General features: G+C 41.5%; 19 non-coding genes across 19 annotated transcripts; 8 read left to right on the top strand and 11 right to left on the bottom strand.

Moving 5' to 3' along the window:
- The first annotated feature begins 3,903 nt into the window (after positions 1-3,903).
- trnaq-cug (transfer RNA glutamine (anticodon CUG)) lies at positions 3,904-3,975 on the top strand. The gene has a single exon. It is a non-coding gene; the product is annotated as a tRNA-Gln (tRNA).
- Positions 3,976-6,343: 2,368 nt separating this feature from the next.
- trnaq-uug (transfer RNA glutamine (anticodon UUG)) lies at positions 6,344-6,415 on the top strand. Its single transcript has one exon. It is a non-coding gene; the product is annotated as a tRNA-Gln (tRNA).
- Positions 6,416-10,627: 4,212 nt separating this feature from the next.
- On the top strand, positions 10,628-10,699 carry trnaq-cug (transfer RNA glutamine (anticodon CUG)). The gene has a single exon. It is a non-coding gene; the product is annotated as a tRNA-Gln (tRNA).
- Positions 10,700-11,318: 619 nt separating this feature from the next.
- On the top strand, positions 11,319-11,390 carry trnaq-cug (transfer RNA glutamine (anticodon CUG)). The gene has a single exon. It is a non-coding gene; the product is annotated as a tRNA-Gln (tRNA).
- Positions 11,391-13,665: 2,275 nt separating this feature from the next.
- trnas-gcu (transfer RNA serine (anticodon GCU)) lies at positions 13,666-13,747 on the bottom strand. The gene has a single exon. It is a non-coding gene; the product is annotated as a tRNA-Ser (tRNA).
- Positions 13,748-14,400: 653 nt separating this feature from the next.
- Positions 14,401-14,482, bottom strand: trnas-gcu (transfer RNA serine (anticodon GCU)). The gene has a single exon. It is a non-coding gene; the product is annotated as a tRNA-Ser (tRNA).
- A 136-nt stretch (positions 14,483-14,618) lies between these two features.
- trnaa-agc (transfer RNA alanine (anticodon AGC)) lies at positions 14,619-14,691 on the top strand. The gene has a single exon. It is a non-coding gene; the product is annotated as a tRNA-Ala (tRNA).
- Positions 14,692-15,125: 434 nt separating this feature from the next.
- On the bottom strand, positions 15,126-15,207 carry trnas-gcu (transfer RNA serine (anticodon GCU)). Its single transcript has one exon. It is a non-coding gene; the product is annotated as a tRNA-Ser (tRNA).
- Positions 15,208-15,859: 652 nt separating this feature from the next.
- Positions 15,860-15,941, bottom strand: trnas-gcu (transfer RNA serine (anticodon GCU)). Its single transcript has one exon. It is a non-coding gene; the product is annotated as a tRNA-Ser (tRNA).
- A 136-nt stretch (positions 15,942-16,077) lies between these two features.
- On the top strand, positions 16,078-16,150 carry trnaa-agc (transfer RNA alanine (anticodon AGC)). The gene has a single exon. It is a non-coding gene; the product is annotated as a tRNA-Ala (tRNA).
- Positions 16,151-16,607: 457 nt separating this feature from the next.
- On the bottom strand, positions 16,608-16,689 carry trnas-gcu (transfer RNA serine (anticodon GCU)). Its single transcript has one exon. It is a non-coding gene; the product is annotated as a tRNA-Ser (tRNA).
- A 666-nt stretch (positions 16,690-17,355) lies between these two features.
- Positions 17,356-17,437, bottom strand: trnas-gcu (transfer RNA serine (anticodon GCU)). The gene has a single exon. It is a non-coding gene; the product is annotated as a tRNA-Ser (tRNA).
- Positions 17,438-17,573: 136 nt separating this feature from the next.
- Positions 17,574-17,646, top strand: trnaa-agc (transfer RNA alanine (anticodon AGC)). Its single transcript has one exon. It is a non-coding gene; the product is annotated as a tRNA-Ala (tRNA).
- A 458-nt stretch (positions 17,647-18,104) lies between these two features.
- trnas-gcu (transfer RNA serine (anticodon GCU)) lies at positions 18,105-18,186 on the bottom strand. The gene has a single exon. It is a non-coding gene; the product is annotated as a tRNA-Ser (tRNA).
- Positions 18,187-18,829: 643 nt separating this feature from the next.
- trnas-gcu (transfer RNA serine (anticodon GCU)) lies at positions 18,830-18,911 on the bottom strand. Its single transcript has one exon. It is a non-coding gene; the product is annotated as a tRNA-Ser (tRNA).
- A 136-nt stretch (positions 18,912-19,047) lies between these two features.
- trnaa-agc (transfer RNA alanine (anticodon AGC)) lies at positions 19,048-19,120 on the top strand. The gene has a single exon. It is a non-coding gene; the product is annotated as a tRNA-Ala (tRNA).
- Positions 19,121-19,579: 459 nt separating this feature from the next.
- On the bottom strand, positions 19,580-19,661 carry trnas-gcu (transfer RNA serine (anticodon GCU)). The gene has a single exon. It is a non-coding gene; the product is annotated as a tRNA-Ser (tRNA).
- A 668-nt stretch (positions 19,662-20,329) lies between these two features.
- Positions 20,330-20,411, bottom strand: trnas-gcu (transfer RNA serine (anticodon GCU)). Its single transcript has one exon. It is a non-coding gene; the product is annotated as a tRNA-Ser (tRNA).
- A 652-nt stretch (positions 20,412-21,063) lies between these two features.
- On the bottom strand, positions 21,064-21,145 carry trnas-gcu (transfer RNA serine (anticodon GCU)). Its single transcript has one exon. It is a non-coding gene; the product is annotated as a tRNA-Ser (tRNA).
- Positions 21,146-22,487: the final 1,342 nt, after the last annotated feature.

Raw genomic sequence — 22,487 nt, 5'->3', positions numbered from 1 at the left:
GAGGCCAAAAACAAATAGCCTCAATCTTAATCCAGCGATCCAAGTTCAAATCTCGGTGGGACCTGATTTTAAGACCGAGTTAATATAAAACTTTGCAACCATTGTCGGAATTACTAAAAACCACTTTATAACGTCGATAATCCTAAAACACTTATATCAGATCTGCATACATACTAAAAACCACCAGTCCGTCAAATTACTGAAAACCACCATATTATGTGAAAAAGCCTGAGACACTTACATCAGATCTGCATACATTTCATCTTGAGAAATGTTCAGAAAATGGCTAACATTTGTTGACGCCAAAAAACCTTGATGGGGGCTTTTGCACTCATGACGCATAGACTGAAACGTTGATCTGAAAACATGCAAAATTGGAGCACATTATGTCATGTATTGGTGCCATGGTGTGATGGTTAGCACTCTGGACTCTGAATCTAGAGATTCGAGTTCAAATCTCGGTGGAACTTGAATTTAAGACCAAGTTATCATAAAACTTTGCCACTATTGTCGGAATTACTAAAAACCACCAGTCCGTCAAATTACTGAAAACCACCATATTATGTGGAAAAGCCTGAGACACTTACATCAGATCTGCATACATTTCATCTTGAGGAATGCTCAGAAAATAGCTAACATTTGTTGAGGCCAAAAACAAATGGCCTCAATCTTAATCCAGCGATCCAAGTTCAAATCTCGGTGGGACCTGATTTTAAGACCGAGTTAATATAAAACTTTGCCACCATTGTCGGAATTACTAAAAACCACCAGTCCGTCAAATAACTGAAAACCACCATATTATGTGGAAAAGCCTGAGACACTTACATTAGTTAAATATGCATACATTTTATCTTGAGGAATGTTCAGAAAATGGCTAACATATGTTGAGGCCAAAAAACCTTGATGGGGGCTTTTGCACTCATGACGCGTAGACTGAAGCGTTGATCTGAAAACACGCAAAATTGGAGCACAGTATATTATGTAATGGTGCCATGGTGTAATGGTTAGCACTCTGGACTCTTAATCCAGCGATCAGAGTTCAAATTTTGGTGGGACCTGATTTTAAGACCGAGTTCATATAAAACTTTGCCACCATTGTCGGAATTACTAAAAACCACCATATGACGTCGATAATCCTAAATCACTTACATCAGATCTGCATACATACTAAAAACCACCAGTCCGTCAAATTACTGAAAACCACCATATAACGTCGATAATCCTGAGACACTTAAATCAGATCTGCATACATTTCATCTTGAGAAATGTTCAGAAAATGGCTAACATTTGTTGACGCCAAAAAACCTTGATGGGGGCTTTTGCACTCATGACGCGTAGACTGAAACGTTGATCTGAAAACACGCAAAATTGGAGCACATTATATCATGTATTGGTAACATGGTGTGATGGTTAGCACTCTGGACTCTGAATCTAGAGATTCGAGTTCAAATCTCGGTGGAACTTGAATTTAAGACCAAGTTATCATAAAACTTTGCCACTATTGTCGGAATTACTAAAAACCACCAGTCCGTCAAATTACTGAAAACCACCATATTATGTGGAAAAGCCTGAGACACTTACATCAGATCTGCATACATTTCATCTTGAGGAATGCTCAGAAAATAGCTAACATTTGTTGAGGCCAAAAACAAATGGCCTCAATCTTAATCCAGCGATCCAAGTTCAAATCTCGGTGGGACCTGATTTTAAGACCGAGTTAATATAAAACTTTGCCACCATTGTCGGAATTACTAAAAACCACCAGTCCGTCAAATAACTGAAAACCACCATATTATGTGGAAAAGCCTGAGACACTTACATTAGTTAAATATGCATACATTTTATCTTGAGGAATGTTCAGAAAATGGCTAACATATGTTGAGGCCAAAAAACCTTGATGGGGGCTTTTGCACTCATGACGCGTAGACTGAAGCGTTGATCTGAAAACACGCAAAATTGGAGCACAGTATATTATGTAATGGTGCCATGGTGTAATGGTTAGCACTCTGGACTCTTAATCCAGCGATCAGAGTTCAAATTTTGGTGGGACCTGATTTTAAGACCGAGTTCATATAAAACTTTGCCACCATTGTCGGAATTACTAAAAACCACCATATGACGTCGATAATCCTAAAACACTTACATCAGATCTGCATACATACTAAAAACCACCAGTCCGTCAAATTACTGAAAACCACCATATAACGTCGATAATCCTGAGACACTTAAATCAGATCTGCATACATTTCATCTTGAGAAATGTTCAGAAAATGGCTAACATTTGTTGACGCCAAAAAACCTTGATGGGGGCTTTTGCACTCATGACGCGTAGACTGAAACGTTGATCTGAAAACACGCAAAATTGGAGCACATTATATCATGTATTGGTAACATGGTGTGATGGTTACCACTCTGGACTCTAAATCTAGAGATTCGAGTTCAAATCTTGGTGGAACCTGAATTTAAGACCGAGTTATCATAAAACTTTGCCACTATTGTCGGAATTACTAAAAACCACCAGTCCGTCAAATTACTGAAAACCACCATATTATGTGAAAAAGCCTGAGACACTTACATCAGATCTGCATACATTTCATCTTGAGGAATGCTCAGAAAATAGCTAACATTTGTTGAGGCCAAAAACAAATGGCCTCAATCTTAATCCAGCGATCCAAATTCAAATCTCGGTGGGACCTGATTTTAAGACCGAGTTAATATAAAACTTTGCAACCATTGTCGGAATTACTAAAAACCACCAGTCCGTCAAATAACTGAAAACCACCATATTATGTGGAAAAGCCTGAGACACTTACATTAGTTAAATATGCATACATTTTATCTTGAGGAATGTTCAGTAAATGGCTAACATATTTTGAGGCCAAAAAACCTTGATGGGGGTTTTGCACTCATGACGCGTAGACTGAAGCGTTGATCTGAAAACACGCAAAATTGGAGCACAGTATATGATGTAGTGGTGCCACGGTGTAATGGTTAGCACTCTGGACTCTTAATCCAGCGATCAGAGTTCAAATCTCGGTGGGACCTGATCTTAAGACTGAGTTAATATAAAACTTTGCCAACATTGTCGAAATTACTAAACACCACCAATCCGTCAAATTACTGAAAACCACCATATAACGTCGATAATCCTGAGACACTTACATCAGATCTGCATACATTTCATCTTGAGAAATGTTCAGAAAATGGCTAACATTTGTTGACGCCAAAAAACCTTGATGGGGGCTTTTGCACTCATGACGCGTAGACTGAAGCGTTGATCTGAAAACACGCAAAATTGGAGCACAGTATATCCTGTTGTGGTGCCATGGTGTAATGGTTGGCACTCTGGACTCTTAATCCAGCGATCTGAAATCAAATCTCGGTGGGACCTGATTTTAAGACCGAGTTAATATAAAATTTTGCCACCATTGTCGGAATTACTAAAAACCACCAATTCATCAAATTACTGAAAACCACCATATAACGTCGATAATCCTGAGACACTTACATCAGATCTGTATACATTTCATCTCGAGGAATGCTCAAAAAATGGCTAACATTTGTTGAGGCCAAAAACAAATGGCCTCAATCTGAATCCAGCGATCCGAGTTCAAATCTCGGTGGGACCTGATTTTAAGACCAAGTTAATATAAATCTTTGCCACCATTGTCGGAATTACTAAAAACCACCAGTCCGTGAAATTACTGAAAACCACCATATTACGTCGATAATACTGAGACACTTACATCAGATCTGCATACATTTCATCCTGAGGAATGTTCAGAAAATGGCTAACATTTGTTGACGCCAAAAAACCTTCATGGGGTCTTTTGCACTCATGACGCGTAGACTGAAGCGTTGATCTGAAAACACGCAAAATTGGAGCACAGTGTATCCTGTAGTGGTGCCATGGTGTAATGGTTAGCACTCTGGACTCTGAATCCAGGGGTCTGAGTTCAAATCTTGGTGGGACCTGATTTTAAGACCGAGTTAATATAAAACTTTGCCACCATTGTCGGAATTACTAAAAACCACCAATTCGTCAAATTACTGAAAACCACCATATAACGTCGATAATCCTGAGACACTTGCATCATATCTGCATACATTTCATCTTGAGGAATGTTCAGAAAATGGCTAACATTTGTTGAGGCCAAAAAACCTTGATCGGGTCTTTTGCACTCATGACGCGTAGACTGAAGCGTTGATTTGAAAACACGCAAAATTGGAGCACAGTATATCCTGTAGTGGTGCCATGGTGTAATGGTTACCACTCTGTACTCTTAATCCAGCGATCCGAAATCAAATCTCGGTGGAACCTGATTTTAAGACCGAGTTAATATAAAACTTTGCCACCATTGTCGGAATTACTAAAAACCACCAGTCCGTCAAATTACTGAAAACCACCATATTATGTGGAAAACCCTGGGACACTTACATTAGTTAAATATGCATACATTTCATCTTGAGGAATGTTCAGAAAATGGCTAACATTTGTTGAGGCCAAAAAACCTTGATGGTGGCTTTTGCACTCATGACGCGTGGACTGAAGCGTTGATCTGAAAACACGGCAAATTGGAGCACAGTATATCCTGTTTGGTGCCATGGTGTAATGGTTGGCACTCTGGACTCTGAATCCAGCGATCTGAAGTTCAAATCTCTGTGGGACCTGATTTTAAGACCGAGTTAATATAAAACTTTGCCACCATTGTCGGAATTACTAAAAACCACCAGTCCGTCAAATTACTGAAAACCACCATATAACGTCGATAATCCTGAGACACTTACATCAGTAATCTGCATACATTTTCATCTTGAGGAATGTTCAGAAAATGGCTAACATTTGTTGCAGGCCAAAAAACCTTGATGGGGGCTTTTGCACTCATGACGCGTAGACTGAAGTGTTGATCTGAAAACAAGCAAAATTGGAGCACATACATGTGATGTTGTGGTGCCATGGTGTAATGGTTAGCACTCTGGTACTCTGAATCCAGAGATCTGAGTTCAAATCTCAATGGGACCTGATTTTAAGACCGAGTTAATATAAAACTTTGCCACCATTGTCGGAATTACTAAAAACCACCAGTCCGTCAAATTACTGAAAACCCGCATATAACGTCGATAATCCTGAGACACTTACATCAGATCTGCATACGTTTCATCTTCAGGAATTGTTCAGAAATCGACTAACATTTGTTGAGGCCAAAAAACCTTGATGGGGGCTTTTGCACTCATGACGCGTAGACTGAAGCGTTGATCTGAAAACACGCAAAATTGGAGCACAGTATATCCTGTTGTGGTGCCATGGTATAATGGTTGGCACTCTCGACTCTTAATCCAGCTATCTAAAATCAAATCTTGGTGGGACCTGATTTTAAGACCGAGTTAATATAAAACTTTGCCACCATTGTCGGAATTACTAAAAACCACCAGTCCGTCAAATTACTGAAAACCCGCATATAACGTCGATAATCCTGAGACACTTACATCAGATCTGCATACGTTTCATCTTCAGGAATGTTCAGAAAATGACTAACATTTGTTGAGGCCAAAAAACCTTGATGGGGGCTTTTGCACTCATGACGCGTAGACTGAAGCGTTGATCTGAAAACACGCAAAATTTGAGCACAGTATATCCTGTCGTGGTGCCATGGTGTAATGGTTGGCACTCTGGACTCTTAATCCAGCGATCTAAAATCAAATCTCGGTGGAACCTGATTTTAAGACTGAGTTAATATAAAACTTTGCCACCATTGTCGGAATTACTAAAAACCACCAATTCGTCAAATTACTGAAAACCACTATATAACGTCGATAATCCTGAGACACTTACATTAGTTAATATGCATACATTTCATCTTGAGGAATGTTCAGAAAATGGCTAACATTTGTTGAGGCCAAAAAACCTTTATGGGGGCTTTTGCACTCATGACGCGTAGACTGAAGCGTTGATCTGAAAACACGCAAAATTGGAGCACAGTATTTCCTGGCGTGATTCCATGGTGTAATGGTTAGCACTCTGGACTTTGAATCCATTGAGCCGAGTTCAAATCTCGATGGGACCTGATTTTAAGACCGAGTTAATATAAAACTTTGCCACCACTGTCGGAATTACTAAAAACCACCAGTCCGTCAAATTACTGAAAACCACCATATTATGTGGAAAAGCCTGAGACACTTACATGAGTTAAATATGCATACATTTCATCTTGAGGAATGTTCAGAAAATGGCTAACATTTGTTGAGGCCAAAAAACCTTTATGGGGGCTTTTGCACTCATGACGCGTAGACTGAAGCGTTGATCTGAAAACACCCAAAATTGGAGCACAGTATATCCTGTTGTGGTGCCATGGTGTAATGGTTAGCACTCTGGACTTTGAATCCAGTGATCGGAGTTCAAATCTCGATGGGACCTGATTTTAAGACCGAGTTAATATAAAACTTTGCCACCATTGTCGGAATTACTAAAACCACCAGTCCGTCAAATTACTGAAAACCACCATATAACGTCGATAATCCTGAGACACTTACATCAGATCTGCATACATTTCATCCTGAGGAATGTTCAGAAAATGGCTAACATTTGTTTACGCCAAAAAACCTAATGGGGGCCTTTGCAATCATGACGCGTAGACTGAAGCGTTGATCTGAAAACAAGCAAAATTGGAGCACAGTATATGATGTAGTAGTGCCATGGTGTAATGGTTAGCACTCTGGACTGTGAATCCAGTGATCGGATTTCAAATCTTTGTGGGACCTGATTTTAAGACTGAGTTAATATAAAACTTTGCCACCATTGTCGGAATTACTAAAAACCACCAGTCCGTCAAATTACTGAAAACCACCATATTACGTCGATAATCCTGAGACACTTACATCAGATCTGCATACATTTCATCTTGAGGAATGCTCAGAAAATGGCTAACATTTGTTGAGGCCAAAAAACCTTCATTGGGGCTTTTGCACTCATGACGCGTAGACTAAAGTGTTGATCTGAAAACACGCAAAATTGGAGCACATCATATCCTGTATTGGTGCCATGGTGTAATGGTTAGCACCGTGGACTCTGAATCCAGCGATCAGAGTTCAAATCTCGGTGGGACCTGATTTTAAGACCAAGTTAATATAAAACTTTGCCACCATTGTCGGAATTTCTAAAAACCACCAGTCCGTCAAATTACTGAAAACCACCATATTACGTCGATAATCCTGACACACTTACATCAGATCTGCATACATTTCATCTTGAGGAATACTCAGAAAATGGCTAACATTTGTTGAGGCCAAAAACATATGGCCTCAATCTGAATCCAGCGATCCAAGTTCAAATCTCAGTGGGACCTGATTTTAAGACCGAGTTAATATAAAACTTTGCCACCATTGTCGGAATTACTAAAAACCACCAGTCCGTCAAATTACTGAAAACCACCATATTACGTCGATAATACTGAGACACTTACATCAGATCTGCATACATTTCATTTTGAGGAATGCTCAGAAAATGGCTAACATTTGTTGAGGCCAAAAAACCTTGATGGGGGTTTTTCCACTCATGACGCGTAGACTGAAGCGTTGATCTGAAAACAAGCAAAATTGGAGCACAGTATATGATGTAGTAGTGCCATGGTGTAATGGTTAGCACTCTGGACTTTGAATCCAGTGATCGGATTTCAAATCTTGGTGGGACCTGATTTTAAGACTGAGTCAATATAAAACTTTGCCACCATTGTCGGAATTACTAAAAACCACCAGTCCGTCAAATTACTGAAAACCACCATATAACGTCGATAATCCTGAGACACTTACATCAGATCTGCATACATTTCATCCTGAGGAATGTTCAGAAAATGGCTAACATTTGTTTACGCCAAAAAACCTAATGGGGGCATTTGCAATCATGACGCGTAGACTGAAGCGTTGATCTGAAAACAAGCAAAATTGGAGCACAGTATATGATGTAGTAGTGCCATGGTGTAATGGTTAGCACTCTGGACTGTGAATCCAGTGATCGGATTTCAAATCTTGGTGGGACCTGATTTTAAGACTGAGTTAATATAAAACTTTGCCACCATTGTCGGAATTACTAAAAACCACCAGTCCGTCAAATTACTGAAAACCACCATATTATGTCGATAATCCTGAGACACTTACATCAGATCTGCATACATTTCATCTTGAGGAATGCTCAGAAAATGGCTAACATTTGTTGAGGCCAAAAAACCTTCATTGGGGCTTTTGCACTCATGACGCGTAGACTAAAGTGTTGATCTGAAAACACGCAAAATTGGAGCACATCATATCCTGTATTGGTGCCATGGTGTAATGGTTAGCACCGTGGACTCTGAATCCAGCGATCAGAGTTCAAATCTCGGTGGGACCTGATTTTAAGACCAAGTTAATATAAAACTTTGCCACCATTGTCGGAATTTCTAAAAACCACCAGTCCGTCAAATTACTGAAAACCACCATATTACGTCGATAATCCTGACACACTTACATCAGATCTGCATACATTTCATCTTGAGGAATACTCAGAAAATGACTAACATTTGTTGAGGCCAAAAACATATGGCCTCAATCTGAATCCAGCGATCCAAGTTCAAATCTCAGTGGGACCTGATTTTAAGACCGAGTTAATATAAAACTTTGCCACCATTGTCGGAATTACTAAAAACCACCAGTCCGTCAAATTACTGAAAACCACCATATTACGTCGATAATACTGAGACACTTACATCAGATCTGCATACATTTCATTTTGAGGAATGCTCAGAAAATGGCTAACATTTGTTGAGGCCAAAAAACCTTGATGGGGGTTTTTCCACTCATGACGCGTAGACTGAAGCGTTGATCTGAAAACAAGCAAAATTGGAGCACAGTATATGATGTAGTAGTGCCATGGTGTAATGGTTAGCACTCTGGCCTTTGAATCCAGTGATCGGATTTCTAATCTTGGTGGGACCTGATTTTAAGACTGAGTCAATATAAAACTTTGCCACCATTGTCGGAATTACTAAAAACCACCAGTCCGTCAAATTACTGAAAACCACCATATTACGTCGATAATCCTGAGACACTTACATCAGATCTGCATACATTTCATATTGAGGAATGCTCAGAAAATGGCTAACATTTGTTGAGGCCAAAAAACCTTGATGGGGGCTTTTGCACTCATGACGCGTAGACTGAAGCGTTGATCTGAAAACAAGCAAAATTGGAGCACAGGATATGATGAAGTGGTGCCATGGTGTAATGGTTAGCACTCTGGACTCTGAATCCAGCAATCTGAAATCAAATCTCGCTGGGACCTGATTTTAAGACCGAGTTAATATAAAACTTTGCCACCATTGTCGGAATTACTAAAAACCACCAATTCGTCAAATTACTGAAAACCACCATATAATGTTGATAATCCTGAGACACTGACATGAAATCTGCATACATTTCATCTTGAGGAATGTTAAGAAAATGGCTAATATTTGTTGAGGCCAAAAAACTTTGATAGGGGCTTTTGCACTCATGATGCGAAGACTGAAGCAGTTGATCTGAAAACACGCAAAATTGGAGCACAGCATATGATGTAGTGGTGCCATGGTGTAATGATTAGCACTCTGGACTTTGAATTCTGTGAGCCGAGTTCAAATCTCGATGGGACCTGATTTTAAGACCGAGTTAATATAAAACTTTGCCACCATTGTCGGAATTACTAAAAACCACCAGTCCGTCAAATTACTGAAAACCACCGTATTATGTTGAAAAGCCTGAGACACTTACATTAGTTAAATATGCATACATTTCATCTTGAGGAATGTTCAGAAAATGGCTAACATTTGTTGAGGCCAAAAAACCTTGATGGGGGCTTTTGCACTCATGACGCGTAGACTGAAGCGTTGATCTGAAAACAAGCAAAATTAGAGCACAGGGTATGATGTAGTGGTGCCATGGTGTAATGGTTAGCACTCTGCACTCTGAATCCAGCGATCTGAAATCAAATCTCGGTGGGACCTGATTTTAAGACCGAGTTAATATAAAACTTTGCCACCATTGTCGGAATTACTAAAAACCACCAGTCCGTCAAATTACTGAAAACCACCATATAACGTCGATAATCCTGAGACACTTACATCAGATCTGCATACATTTCATCTTTAGGAATGTTCAGATAATGGCTAACATTTGTTGAGGCCAAAAAACCTTGATGGGGGCTTTTGCACTCATGACGCGTAGACTGAAGCGTTGATCTGAAAACAAGCAAAATTGGAGCACAGGATATGATGTAGTGGTGCCATGGTGTAATGGTTAGCACTCTGGACTCTGAATCCAGCAATCTGAAATCAAATCTCGCTGGGACTGATGTTTAGACCGAGTTAATATAAAACTTTGCCACCATTGTAGCATTTACTAAAAACCATCCAATTCGTCAAATTACTGAAAAACACCATATAATGTTGATAATGCTGATACACTGACATCAGATCTGCATACATTTGATCCTGTGGAATGTTCAGAAAATGGCTAACATTTGTTGAGGCCAAAAAACTTTGATAGGGGCTTTTGCACTCATGATGCGAAGACTGAAGCGTTGATCTTAAAACACGTAAAATTGGAGCACAGTATATCCTGTAGTGGTGCCATGGTGTAATGGTTAGCACTCTGGACTCTGAATCCAGCGATCCGAGTTCAAATGTCGGTGGGACCTGATTTTAAGAACGAGGTAATATAAAACTTTGCCACCATTGTCGGAATTACTAAAACCACCAGTCCGTCAAATTACTGAAAACCACCATATAACGTCGATAATCCTGAGACATTTACATCAGATCTGCATACATTTTATCTTGAGAAATGTTCAGAAAATGGCTAACATTTGTTGAGGCCAAAAAACCTTGATGGGGGCTTTTGCACTCATGACGCGTAGACTGAAGCGTTGATCTGAAAACAAGCAAAATTGGAGCACAGGGTATGATGTAGTGGTGCCATGGTGTAATGGTTAGCACTCTGGACTCTGAATCCAGCAATCTGAAATCAAATCTCGCTGGGACCTGATGTTTAGACCGAGTTAATATGAAACTTTGCCACCATTGTCGCATTTACTAAAAACCACCAATTCGTCAAATTACTGAAAAACACCATATAATGTTGATAATGCTGAGACACTGACATCAGATCTGCATACATTTGATCCTGTGGAATGTTCAGAAAATGGCTAACATTTGTTGAGGCCAAAAAACTTTGGTAGGGGCTTTTGCACTCATGATGCGAAGACTGAAGCGTTGATCTGAAAACACGCAAAATTGGAGCACAGTATATGATGTAGTGGTGCCATGGTGTAATGGTTAGCACTCTGGACTCTGAATCCAGTGATCGGAGTTCAAATTTCGGTGGGACCTGATTTTAAGACCAAGTTAATATAAAACTTTGCCACCATTGTCGGAATTACTAAAAACCACCAGTCCGTCAAATTACTGAAAACCACCATATTAAGTCGATAATCCTGAGACACTTACATCAGATCTGCATAAATTTCATCTTGAGGAATGTTCAGAAAATGGCTAACATTTGTTGAGGCCAAAAAACCTTGATGGGGGCTTTTGCACTCATGACGCGTAGACTGAAGCGTTGATCTGAAAACAAGCAAAACTAGAGCACAGGGTATGATGTAGTTGTGCCATGGTGTAATGGTTAGCACTCTGGACTTTGAATCCAGTGATCGGAGTTTAAATCTTGGTGGTACCTCATTTTAAGACTGAGGTAATATAAAACTTTGCCACCATTGTCGGAATTACTAAAAACCACCAGTCCGTCAAATTACTGAAAACCACCATATAACGTCGATAATCCTGAGACATTTACAGCAGATCTGCATACATTTTATCTTGAGAAATGTTCAGAAAATGGCTAACATTTGTTGAGGCCAAAAAACCTTGATAGGGGCTTTTGCACTCATGACGCGTATACTGAAGCGTTGATCTGAAAACAAGCAAAATTGGAGCACAGGAAATGATGTAGTGGTGCCATGGTGTAATGGTCAGCACTCTGGACTCTGAATCCAGCAATCTGAAATCAAATCACCGTGGGACCTGATTTTAAGACCGAGTTAATATAAAACTTTGCCACCATTGTCGGAATTACTAAAAACCACCAGTCCGTCAAATTACTGAAAACCACCATATTATGTGGCAAAGCCTGAGACACTTACATTAGTTAAATATGCATACATTTCATCTTGAGGAATGTTCAGAAAATAGGTAAAATTTGTTGAGGCCAAAAAACCTTGATGGGGGCTTGTGCACTCATGATGCGTAGACTGAAGCGTTGATCTGAAAACACGCAAAATTGGAGCACATTATATCCTGTATTGGTGCCATGGTGTAATGGTTAGCACTCTGGACTCTGAATCCAGTGATCGGAGTTCAAATTTCGGTGGGACTTGATTTTAAGACCAAGTTAATATAAAACTTTGCCACCATTGTCGGAATTACTAAAAACCACCAGTCCGTCAAATTACTGAAAACCACCATATTACGTCGATAATCCTGAGACACTTACATCAGATCTGCATACATTTCATCTTGAGGAATGTTCAGAAAATGGCTAACATTTGTTGACGCCAAAAAACTTTGATGGGGGCTTTTGCACTCATGATGCGAAGACTGAAGCGTTGATCTGAAAACACGCAAAATTGGAGCAGAGTATATGATGTAGTGGTTCCATGGTGTAATGGTTAGCACTCTGGACTCTGAATCCAGTGATCTGAAATCAAATCTCGGTGGGGACTGATTTTAAGACCAAGTTAATATAAAACTTTGCCACCATTGTCGGAATTACTAAAAACCACCAGATCTGTCAAATTACTGAAAACCACCATATTACGTCGATAATCCTGAGACACTTACATCAGTTCTGCATACATTTCATCTTGAGGAATGCTCAGAAAATAGCTAACATTTGTTGAGGCCAAAAAACCTTGATTGGGGCTTGTGCACTCATGACGCGTAGACTGAAGCGTTGATCTGAAAACAAGCAAAACTGGAGCACAGGATCTGATGTAGTGGTGCCATGGTGTAATGGTTAGCACTCTGGACTCTGAATCCAGCAATCTGAAATCAAATCTCGGTGGGACCTGATTTTAAGACCGAGTTAATATAAAACTTTGCCACCATTGTCGGAATTACTAAAAACCATTAGCATGTGAGAGGAAGCGGGATCGATGCCCGCATTCTCCAAAGACTGTAGTAATTTGAAGGAACACTAATGAGTGGAAGACTGTAGTTGGATGGATAGAGTGACCTCCTCTGCATCAAGTCAAATCACTGCCTGAAATGAAGCCAGTTGATTTTAGAGTGCTACTTACATCACTCTTTGGTTGAAAGGGTATAAAAGCTATCTCTCCCTGAGGGCATGTTTATTTCCTGCAATAACAGACTGTCACGGATCAGATAGCATCTTGTGCGAGCGGCTGTCTTTCTTTCCCTATCCTTTTTGGACTGCTTTGGAACCATCAAAGTGTAATTGTGAAGACGTCATTGATTTCGTCTCAGTGCCTGAATGAGAACGAGAACGAGAGGACTTGTGTTGGAGAAACAGATTTCATTGTTTGGAAGAGAGTTCTTTAGGTCGATCCAGTTTTTCTGTTGACATGGCATACTTAAAGATACCGGTCTACAACAAGGATGGGATTCGAACCCACGCGTGCAGAGCACAATGGATTAGCAGTCCATCGCCTTAAGCACTCGGCCACCTCGTCTGCTGTCTCCTGAAAGTGCAGTAAACGCCCGAGCCAGGTCACCTTCCACAGTGTTTACGTATGCTGGAAAGTTTGGAAAAGCATGGCATAGAGGGGAATTGGAGGAAACGAGTCGGCTACTAGACATGTCTTTGAAGGGGAATTAGTTCAAATGGTAGAGTGCTCGCTTAGCATGTGAGAGGTAGCGGGATCGATGCCCGCATTCTCCAAAGACTTTAGTAATTTGGAGGAACACTAATGAGTGGAAAACTGTTGAATATAAGACAGTCGTTGACCTCCTCTGCATCAAGTCAAATCACTGCCTGAAATGAAGCCATTTGATTTTGGAGGCCTACTTACATCACTCTTTGGTTGAAAGGGTATAAAAGCTATCTCTGCCTGAGGGCATGTTTATTTCCTGCAATAACAGACTGTCACGGATCAGATAGCATCTTGTGCGAGCAGCTGTCTTTCTTTCCCTATCCCTTTTTGGACTGCTTTGGAACCATCAAAGTGTAATTGTGAAGACTTGAAGAAGTCATTGGTTTCGTCTCAGTGCCTGAATGAGAACGAGAGGACTTCTGTTGGAGAAACAGATTTCATTGTTTGGAAGAGAGTTCTTTTGGTAGATCCAGTTTTTCTGTTGACATGGCATACTTAAAGATACCGGTCTACGACGAGGATGGGATTCGAACCCACGCGTGCAGAGCACAATGGATTAGCAGTCCATCGCCTTAACCACTCGGCCACCTCGTCTGCTGTCTCCTGAAAGTGCAGTAAACGCCCGAGCCAGGTCACCTTCCACAGTGTTTACGTATGCTGGAAAGTTTGGAAAAGCATGGCATAGAGGGGAATTGGAGGAAATGAGTCGGCTACAAGAAATGTCTTTTAAGGGGAATTAGCTCAAATGGTAGAGCGCTCGCTTAGCATGTGAGAGGTAGCGGGATCGATGCCCGCATTCTCCAAAGACTTTAGTAATTTGGAGGAACACTAATGAGTGGAAGACTGTAGTTGGATGGACAGAGTGACCTCCTCTGCATCAAGTCAAATCACTGCCTGAAATGAAGCCATTTGATTTTGGAGGCCTACTTACATCACTCTTTGGTTGAAAGGGTATAAAAGCTATCTCTGCCTGAGGGCATGTTTATTTCCTGCAATAACAGACTGTCACGGATCAGATAGCATCTTGTGCGAGCAGCTGTCTTTCTTTCCCTATCCCTTTTTGGACTGCTTTGGAACCATCAAAGTGTAATTGTGAAGACGTCATTGGTTTCGTCTCAGTGCCTGAATGAGAACGAGAGGACTTCTGTTGGAGAAACAGATTTCATTGTTTGGAAGAGAGTTCTTTTGGTAGATCCAGTTTTTCTGTTGACATGGCATACTTAAAGATACCGGTCTACGACGAGGATGGGATTCGAACCCACGCGTGCAGAGCACAATGGATTAGCAGTCCATCGCCTTAACCACTCGGCCACCTCGTCTGCTGTCTCCTGAAAGTGCAGTAAACGCCCGAGCCAGGTCACCTTCCACAGTGTTTACGTATGCTGGAAAGTTTGGAAAAGCATGGCATAGAGGGGAATTGGAGGAAACGAGTCGGCTACTAGACATGTCTTTGAAGGGGAATTTGTTCAAATGGTATAGTGCTCGCTTAACATGTGAGAGGTAGCGGGATCGATGCCCCCATTCTCCAAAGACTTTAGTAATTTGGAGGAACACTAATGAGTGGAAAACTGTTGAATATAAGACAGTCGTTGACCTCCTCTGCATCAAGTCAAATCACTGCCTGAAATGAAGCCATTTGATTTTGGAGGCCTACTTACATCACTCTTTGGTTGAAAGGGTATAAAAGCTATCTCTGCCTGAGGGCATGTTTATTTCCTGCAATAACAGACTGTCACGGATCAGATAGCATCTTGTGCGAGCAGCTGTCTTTCTTTCCCTACCCTTTTTGGACTGCTTTGGAACCATCAAAGTGTAATTGTGAAGACTTGAAGACGTCATTGGTTTCGTCTCAGTGCCTGAATGAGAACGAGAGGACTTCTGTTGGAGAAACAGATTTCATTGTTTGGAAGAGAGTTCTTTTGGTAGATCCAGTTTTTCTGTTGACATGGCATACTTAAAGATACCGGTCTACGACGAGGATGGGATTCGAACCCACGCGTGCAGAGCACAATGGATTAGCAGTCCATCGCCTTAACCACTCGGCCACCTCGTCTGCTGTCTCCTGAAAGTGCAGTAAACGCCCGAGCCAGGTCACCTTCCACAGTGTTTACGTATGCTGGAAAGTTTGGAAAAGCATGGCATAGAGGGGAATTGGAGGAAACGAGTCGGCTACAAGACATGTCTTTGAAGGGGAATTAGCTCAAATGGTAGAGTGCTCGCTTAGCATGTGAGAGGTAGCGGGATCGATGCCCGCATTCTCCAAAGACTTTAGTAATTTGGAGGAACACTAATGAGTGGAAAGACTGTAGTTGGATGGATAGAGTGACCTCCTCTGCATCAAGTCAAATCACTGCCTGAAATGAAGCCATTTGATTTTGGAGGCCTACTTACATCACTCTTTGGTTGAAAGGGTATAAAAGCTATCTCTGCCTGAGGGCATGTTTATTTCCTGCAATAACAGACTGTCACGGATCAGATAGCATCTTGTGCGAGCAGCTGTCTTTCTTTCCCTACCCTTTTTGGACTGCTTTGGAACCATCAAAGTGTAATTGTGAAGACGTCATTGGTGTAATTGTGAAGACGTCATTGGTTTCGTCTCAGTGCCTGAATGAGAACGAGAGGACTTCTGTTGGAGAAACAGATTTCATTGTTTGGAAGAGAGTTCTTTTGGTAGATCCAGTTTTTCTGTTGACATGGCATACTTAAAGATACCGGTCTACGACGAGGATGGGATTCGAACCCACGCGTGCAGAGCACAATGGATTAGCAGTCCATCGCCTTAACCACTCGGCCACCTCGTCTGCTGTCTCCTGAAAGTGCAGTAAACGCCCGAGCCAGGTCACCTTCCACAGTGTTTACGTATGCTGGAAAGTTTGGAAAAGCATGGCATAGAGGGGAATTGGAGGAAACGAGTCGGCTACAAGACATGTCTTTGAAGGGGAATTAGCTCAAATGGTAGAGTGCTCGCTTAGCATGTGAGAGGTAGCGGGATCGATGCCCTGCATTCTCCAAAGACTTTAGTAATTTGGAGGAACACTAATGAGTGGAAAACTGTTGAATATAAGACAGTAGTGGATGGACAGAGTGACCTCCTCTGCATCAAGTCAAATCACTGCCTGAAATGAAGCCATTTGATTTTGGAGGCCTACTTACATCACTCTTTGGTTGAAAGGGTATAAAAGCTATCTCTGCCTGAGGGCATGTTTATTTCCTGCAATAACAGACTGTCACGGATCAGATAGCATCTTGTGCGAGCAGCTGTCTTTCTTTCCCTACCCTTTTTGGACTGCTATTGGAACCATCAAAGTGTAATTGTGAAGACTTGAAGACGTCATTGGTTTCGTCTCAGTGCCTGAATGAGAACGAGAGGACTTCTGTTGGAGAAACAGATTTCATTGTTTGGAAGAGAGTTCTTTTGGTAGATCCAGTTTTTCTGTTGACATGGCATACTTAAAGATACCGGTCTACGACGAGGATGGGATTCGAACCCACGCGTGCAGAGCACAATGGATTAGCAGTCCATCGCCTTAACCACTCGGCCACCTCGTCTGCTGTCTCCTGAAAGTGCAGTAAACGCCCGAGCCAGGTCACCTTCCACAGTGTTTACGTATGCTGGAAAGTTTGGAAAAGCATGGCATAGAGGGGAATTGGAGGAAACGAGTCGGCTACTAGACATGTCTTTGAAGGGGAATTAGCTCAAATGGTAGAGTGCTCGCTTAGCATGTGAGAGGTAGCGGGATCGATGCCCGCATTCTCCAAAGACTTTAGTAATTTGGAGGAACACTAATGAGTGGAAAACTGTTGAATATAAGACAGTCGTTGACCTCCTCTGCATCAAGTCAAATCACTGCCTGAAATGAAGCCATTTGATTTTGGAGGCCTACTTACATCACTCTTTGGTTGAAAGGGTATAAAAGCTATCTCTGCCTGAGGGCATGTTTATTTCCTGCAATAACAGACTGTCACGGATCAGATAGCATCTTGTGCGAGCAGCTGTCTTTCTTTCCCTATCCTTTTTGGACTGCTTTGGAACCATCAAAGTGTAATTGTGAAGACGTCATTGGTGTAATTGTGAAGACGTCATTGGTTTCGTCTCAGTGCCTGAATGAGAACGAGAGGACTTCTGTTGGAGAAACAGATTTCATTGTTTGGAAGAGAGTTCTTTTGGTAGATCCAGTTTTTCTGTTGACATGGCATACTTAAAGATACCGGTCTACGACGAGGATGGGATTCGAACCCACGCGTGCAGAGCACAATGGATTAGCAGTCCATCGCCTTAACCACTCGGCCACCTCGTCTGCTGTCTCCTGAAAGTGCAGTAAACGCCCGAGCCAGGTCACCTTCCACAGTGTTTACGTATGCTGGAAAGTTTGGAAAAGCATGGCATAGAGGGGAATTGGAGGAAATGAGTCGGCTACAAGAAATGTCTTTTAAGGGGAATTAGCTCAAATGGTAGAGCTGCTCGCTTAGCATGTGAGAGGTAGCGGGATCGATGCCCGCATTCTCCAAAGACTTTAGTAATTTGGAGGAACACTAATGAGTGGAAGACTGTAGTTGGATGGATAGAGTGACCTCCTCTGCATCAAGTCAAATCACTGCCTGAAATGAAGCCATTTGATTTTGGAGGCCTACTTACATCACTCTTTGGTTGAAAGGGTATAAAAGCTATCTCTGCCTGAGGGCATGTTTATTTCCTGCAATAACAGACTGTCACGGATCAGATAGCATCTTGTGCGAGCAGCTGTCTTTCTTTCCCTACCCTTTTTGGACTGCTTTGGAACCATCAAAGTGTAATTGTGAAGACGTCATTGGTTTCGTCTCAGTGCCTGAATGAGAACGAGAGGACTTCTGTTGGAGAAACAGATTTCATTGTTTGGAAGAGAGTTCTTTTGGTAGATCCAGTTTTTCTGTTGACATGGCATACTTAAAGATACCGGTCTACGACGAGGATGGGATTCGAACCCACGCGTGCAGAGCACAATGGATTAGCAGTCCATCGCCTTAACCACTCGGCCACCTCGTCTGCTGTCTCCTGAAAGTGCAGTAAACGCCCGAGCCAGGTCACCTTCCACAGTGTTTACGTATGCTGGAAAGTTTGGAAAAGCATGGCATAGAGGGGAATTGGAGGAAACGAGTCGGCTACTAGACATGTCTTTGAAGGGGAATTAGCTCAAATGGTAGAGTGCTCGCTTAGCATGTGAGAGGTAGCGGGATCGATGCCCGCATTCTCCAAAGACTTTAGTAATTTGGAGGAACACTAATGAGTGGAAAACTGTTGAATATAAGACAGTCGTTGACCTCCTCTGCATCAAGTCAAATCACTGCCTGAAATGAAGCCATTTGATTTTGGAGGCCTACTTACATCACTCTTTGGTTGAAAGGGTATAAAAGCTATCTCTGCCTGAGGGCATGTTTATTTCCTGCAATAACAGACTGTCACGGATCAGATAGCATCTTGTGCGAGCAGCTGTCTTTCTTTCCCTATCCCTTTTTGGACTGCTTTGGAACCATCAAAGTGTAATTGTGAAGACGTCATTGGTGTAATTGTGAAGACGTCATTGGTTTCGTCTCAGTGCCTGAATGAGAACGAGAGGACTTCTGTTGGAGAAACAGATTTCATTGTTTGGAAGAGAGTTCTTTTGGTAGATCCAGTTTTTCTGTTGACATGGCATACTTAAAGATACCGGTCTACGACGAGGATGGGATTCGAACCCACGCGTGCAGAGCACAATGGATTAGCAGTCCATCGCCTTAACCACTCGGCCACCTCGTCTGCTGTCTCCTGAAAGTGCAGTAAACGCCCGAGCCAGGTCACCTTCCACAGTGTTTACGTATGCTGGAAAGTTTGGAAAAGCATGGCATAGAGGGGAATTGGAGGAAATGAGTCGGCTACAAGAAATGTCTTTTAAGGGGAATTAGCTCAAATGGTAGAGTGCTCGCTTAGCATGTGAGAGGTAGCGGGATCGATGCCCTGCATTCTCCAAAGACTTTAGTAATTTGGAGGAACACTAATGAGTGGAAAACTGTTGAATATAAGACAGTAGTTGGATGGACAGAGTGACCTCCTCTGCATCAAGTCAAATCACTGCCTGAAATGAAGCCAGTTGATTTTGGAGGCCTACTTACATCACTCTTTGGTTGAAAGGGTATAAAAGCTATCTCTCCCTGAGGGCATGTTTATTTCCTGCAATAACAGACTGTCACGGATCAGATAGCATCTTGTGCGAGCAGCTGTCTTTCTTTCCCTACCCTTTTTGGACTGCTATTGGAACCATCAAAGTGTAATTGTGAAGACTTGAAGAAGTCATTGGTTTCGTCTCAGTGCCTGAATGAGAACGAGAGGACTTCTGTTGGAGAAACAGATTTCATTGTTTGGAAGAGAGTTCTTTTGGTAGATCCAGTTTTTCTGTTGACATGGCATACTTAAAGGATACCGGTCTACGACGAGGATGGGATTCGAACCCACGCGTGCAGAGCACAATGGATTAGCAGTCCATCGCCTTAACCACTCGGCCACCTCGTCTGCTGTCTCCTGAAAGTGCAGTAAACGCCCGAGCCAGGTCACCTTCCACAGTGTTTACGTATGCTGGAAAGTTTGGAAAAGCATGGCATAGAGGGGAATTGGAGGAAACGAGTCGGCTACTAGACATGTCTTTGAAGGGGAATTAGTTCAAATGGTATAGTGCTCGCTTAGCATGTGAGAGGTAGCGGGATCGATGCCCGCATTCTCCAAAGACTTTAGTAATTTGGAGGAACACTAATGAGTGGAAAACTGTTGAATATAAGACAGTCGTTGACCTCCTCTGCATCAAGTCAAATCACTGCCTGAAATGAAGCCATTTGATTTTGGAGGCCTACTTACATCACTCTTTGGTTGAAAGGGTATAAAAGCTATCTCTGCCTGAGGGCATGTTTATTTCCTGCAATAACAGACTGTCACGGATCAGATAGCATCTTGTGCGAGCAGCTGTCTTTCTTTCCCTACCCTTTTTGGACTGCTTTGGAACCATCAAAGTGTAATTGTGAAGACTTGAAGAAGTCATTGGTTTCGTCTCAGTGCCTGAATGAGAACGAGAGGACTTCTGTTGGAGAAACAGATTTCATTGTTTGGAAGAGAGTTCTTTTGGTAGATCCAGTTTTTCTGTTGACATGGCATACTTAAAGATACCGGTCTACGACGAGGATGGGATTCGAACCCACGCGTGCAGAGCACAATGGATTAGCAGTCCATCGCCTTAACCACTCGGCCACCTCGTCTGCTGTCTCCTGAAAGTGCAGTAAACGCCCGAGCCAGGTCACCTTCCACAGTGTTTACGTATGCTGGAAAGTTTGGAAAAGCATGGCATAGAGGGGAATTGGAGGAAACGAGTCGGCTACAAGACATGTCTTTGAAGGGGAATTAGCTCAAATGGTAGAGTGCTCGCTTAGCATGTGAGAGGTAGCGGGATCGATGCCTGCATTCTCCAAAGACTTTAGTAATTTGGAGGAACACTAATGAGTGGAAAACTGTTGAATATAAGACAGTAGTTGGATGGACAGAGTGACCTCCTATGTTGTGAAATTCTAAATATTATTCCATGACTTAATCAATTTATTAGCCGTCACTTTCGCCGACTTTCTACAAGAAGATATTCAACCAATACCGTTACTCTCCAATCACATACATTATCTAATTGACATACTATTACTTTTTCTGACATACATAATATGACAAACTGAAATGGGCATTTAAAAATGTGTTATATTCTTATGTATTATAGTCCAAATCTTTAGTAGAGAAGATGAATCAATATTATACATATACATATATATGAATAGCCCTAATTTAGCTGCTTATTCATTAAAGATAGTTTACAATGGGACAAAAATACTCTTGTGGAAAATAAATAATTAATTTATGGATAATGCAATTGAATTAACATTAATATACATCACTTTATTGCCCAATAGTGTGTCACTGTTTCATCTTAATGATTCTGATGTGTTTTGCATTGTGCTAACAGTTGATAATCAACTTATTTATAGCAGTTATGTCGACTCATCATCGCTTCGTGCTACATGCTGCTGCTCAGTCTGGATTTTAGGACAGAGATATTGTTCGCGTCATGTTTCTGAAAAGCAAAAAAGAAGAGCCACTCCAAGGTTCACTTTTCCAACACATGAAAGGAAATATATTAAAAAAATTGTTCATACTGAATAACTTTTATCATTGCAGAGTCATTTACACCAGGGGCAGTTTGTATGGCAGTCTGTCACATTCATATACATGTTAATCAGATGCACACGCAGCCTCCTCTTCCCTCGCAGAATGTTTAGTGTACACTTCCTTTGCAGACAGTTACAGAACAAAAATCAGCATTTCATCTCTCGTCTTGATTGAAACATTAATAATCTTGGACATCACATTTCTGAAATGGAAAATGAGGAAAAAGGTGAAATTCTTCCTTTTTTTTGTGTATGATAAATCAAAAGAGAAAAATCAAGACTTTTATTAGATTTTTTTTTTACAAACACATCTCACTACATGGTCGATCATTTATTGTAATTTTTTTTTTTATAAATCTGTGGTTTAGAAATGTCACCCGAAATGCAAGGGATG

The sequence above is a fragment of the Cottoperca gobio genome, chromosome 17 (assembly GCF_900634415.1).
Source record: "Cottoperca gobio chromosome 17, fCotGob3.1, whole genome shotgun sequence".
NCBI lineage: Eukaryota > Metazoa > Chordata > Actinopteri > Perciformes > Bovichtidae > Cottoperca > Cottoperca gobio.
This window is presented reverse-complemented; position numbering and strand designations above follow the sequence as displayed.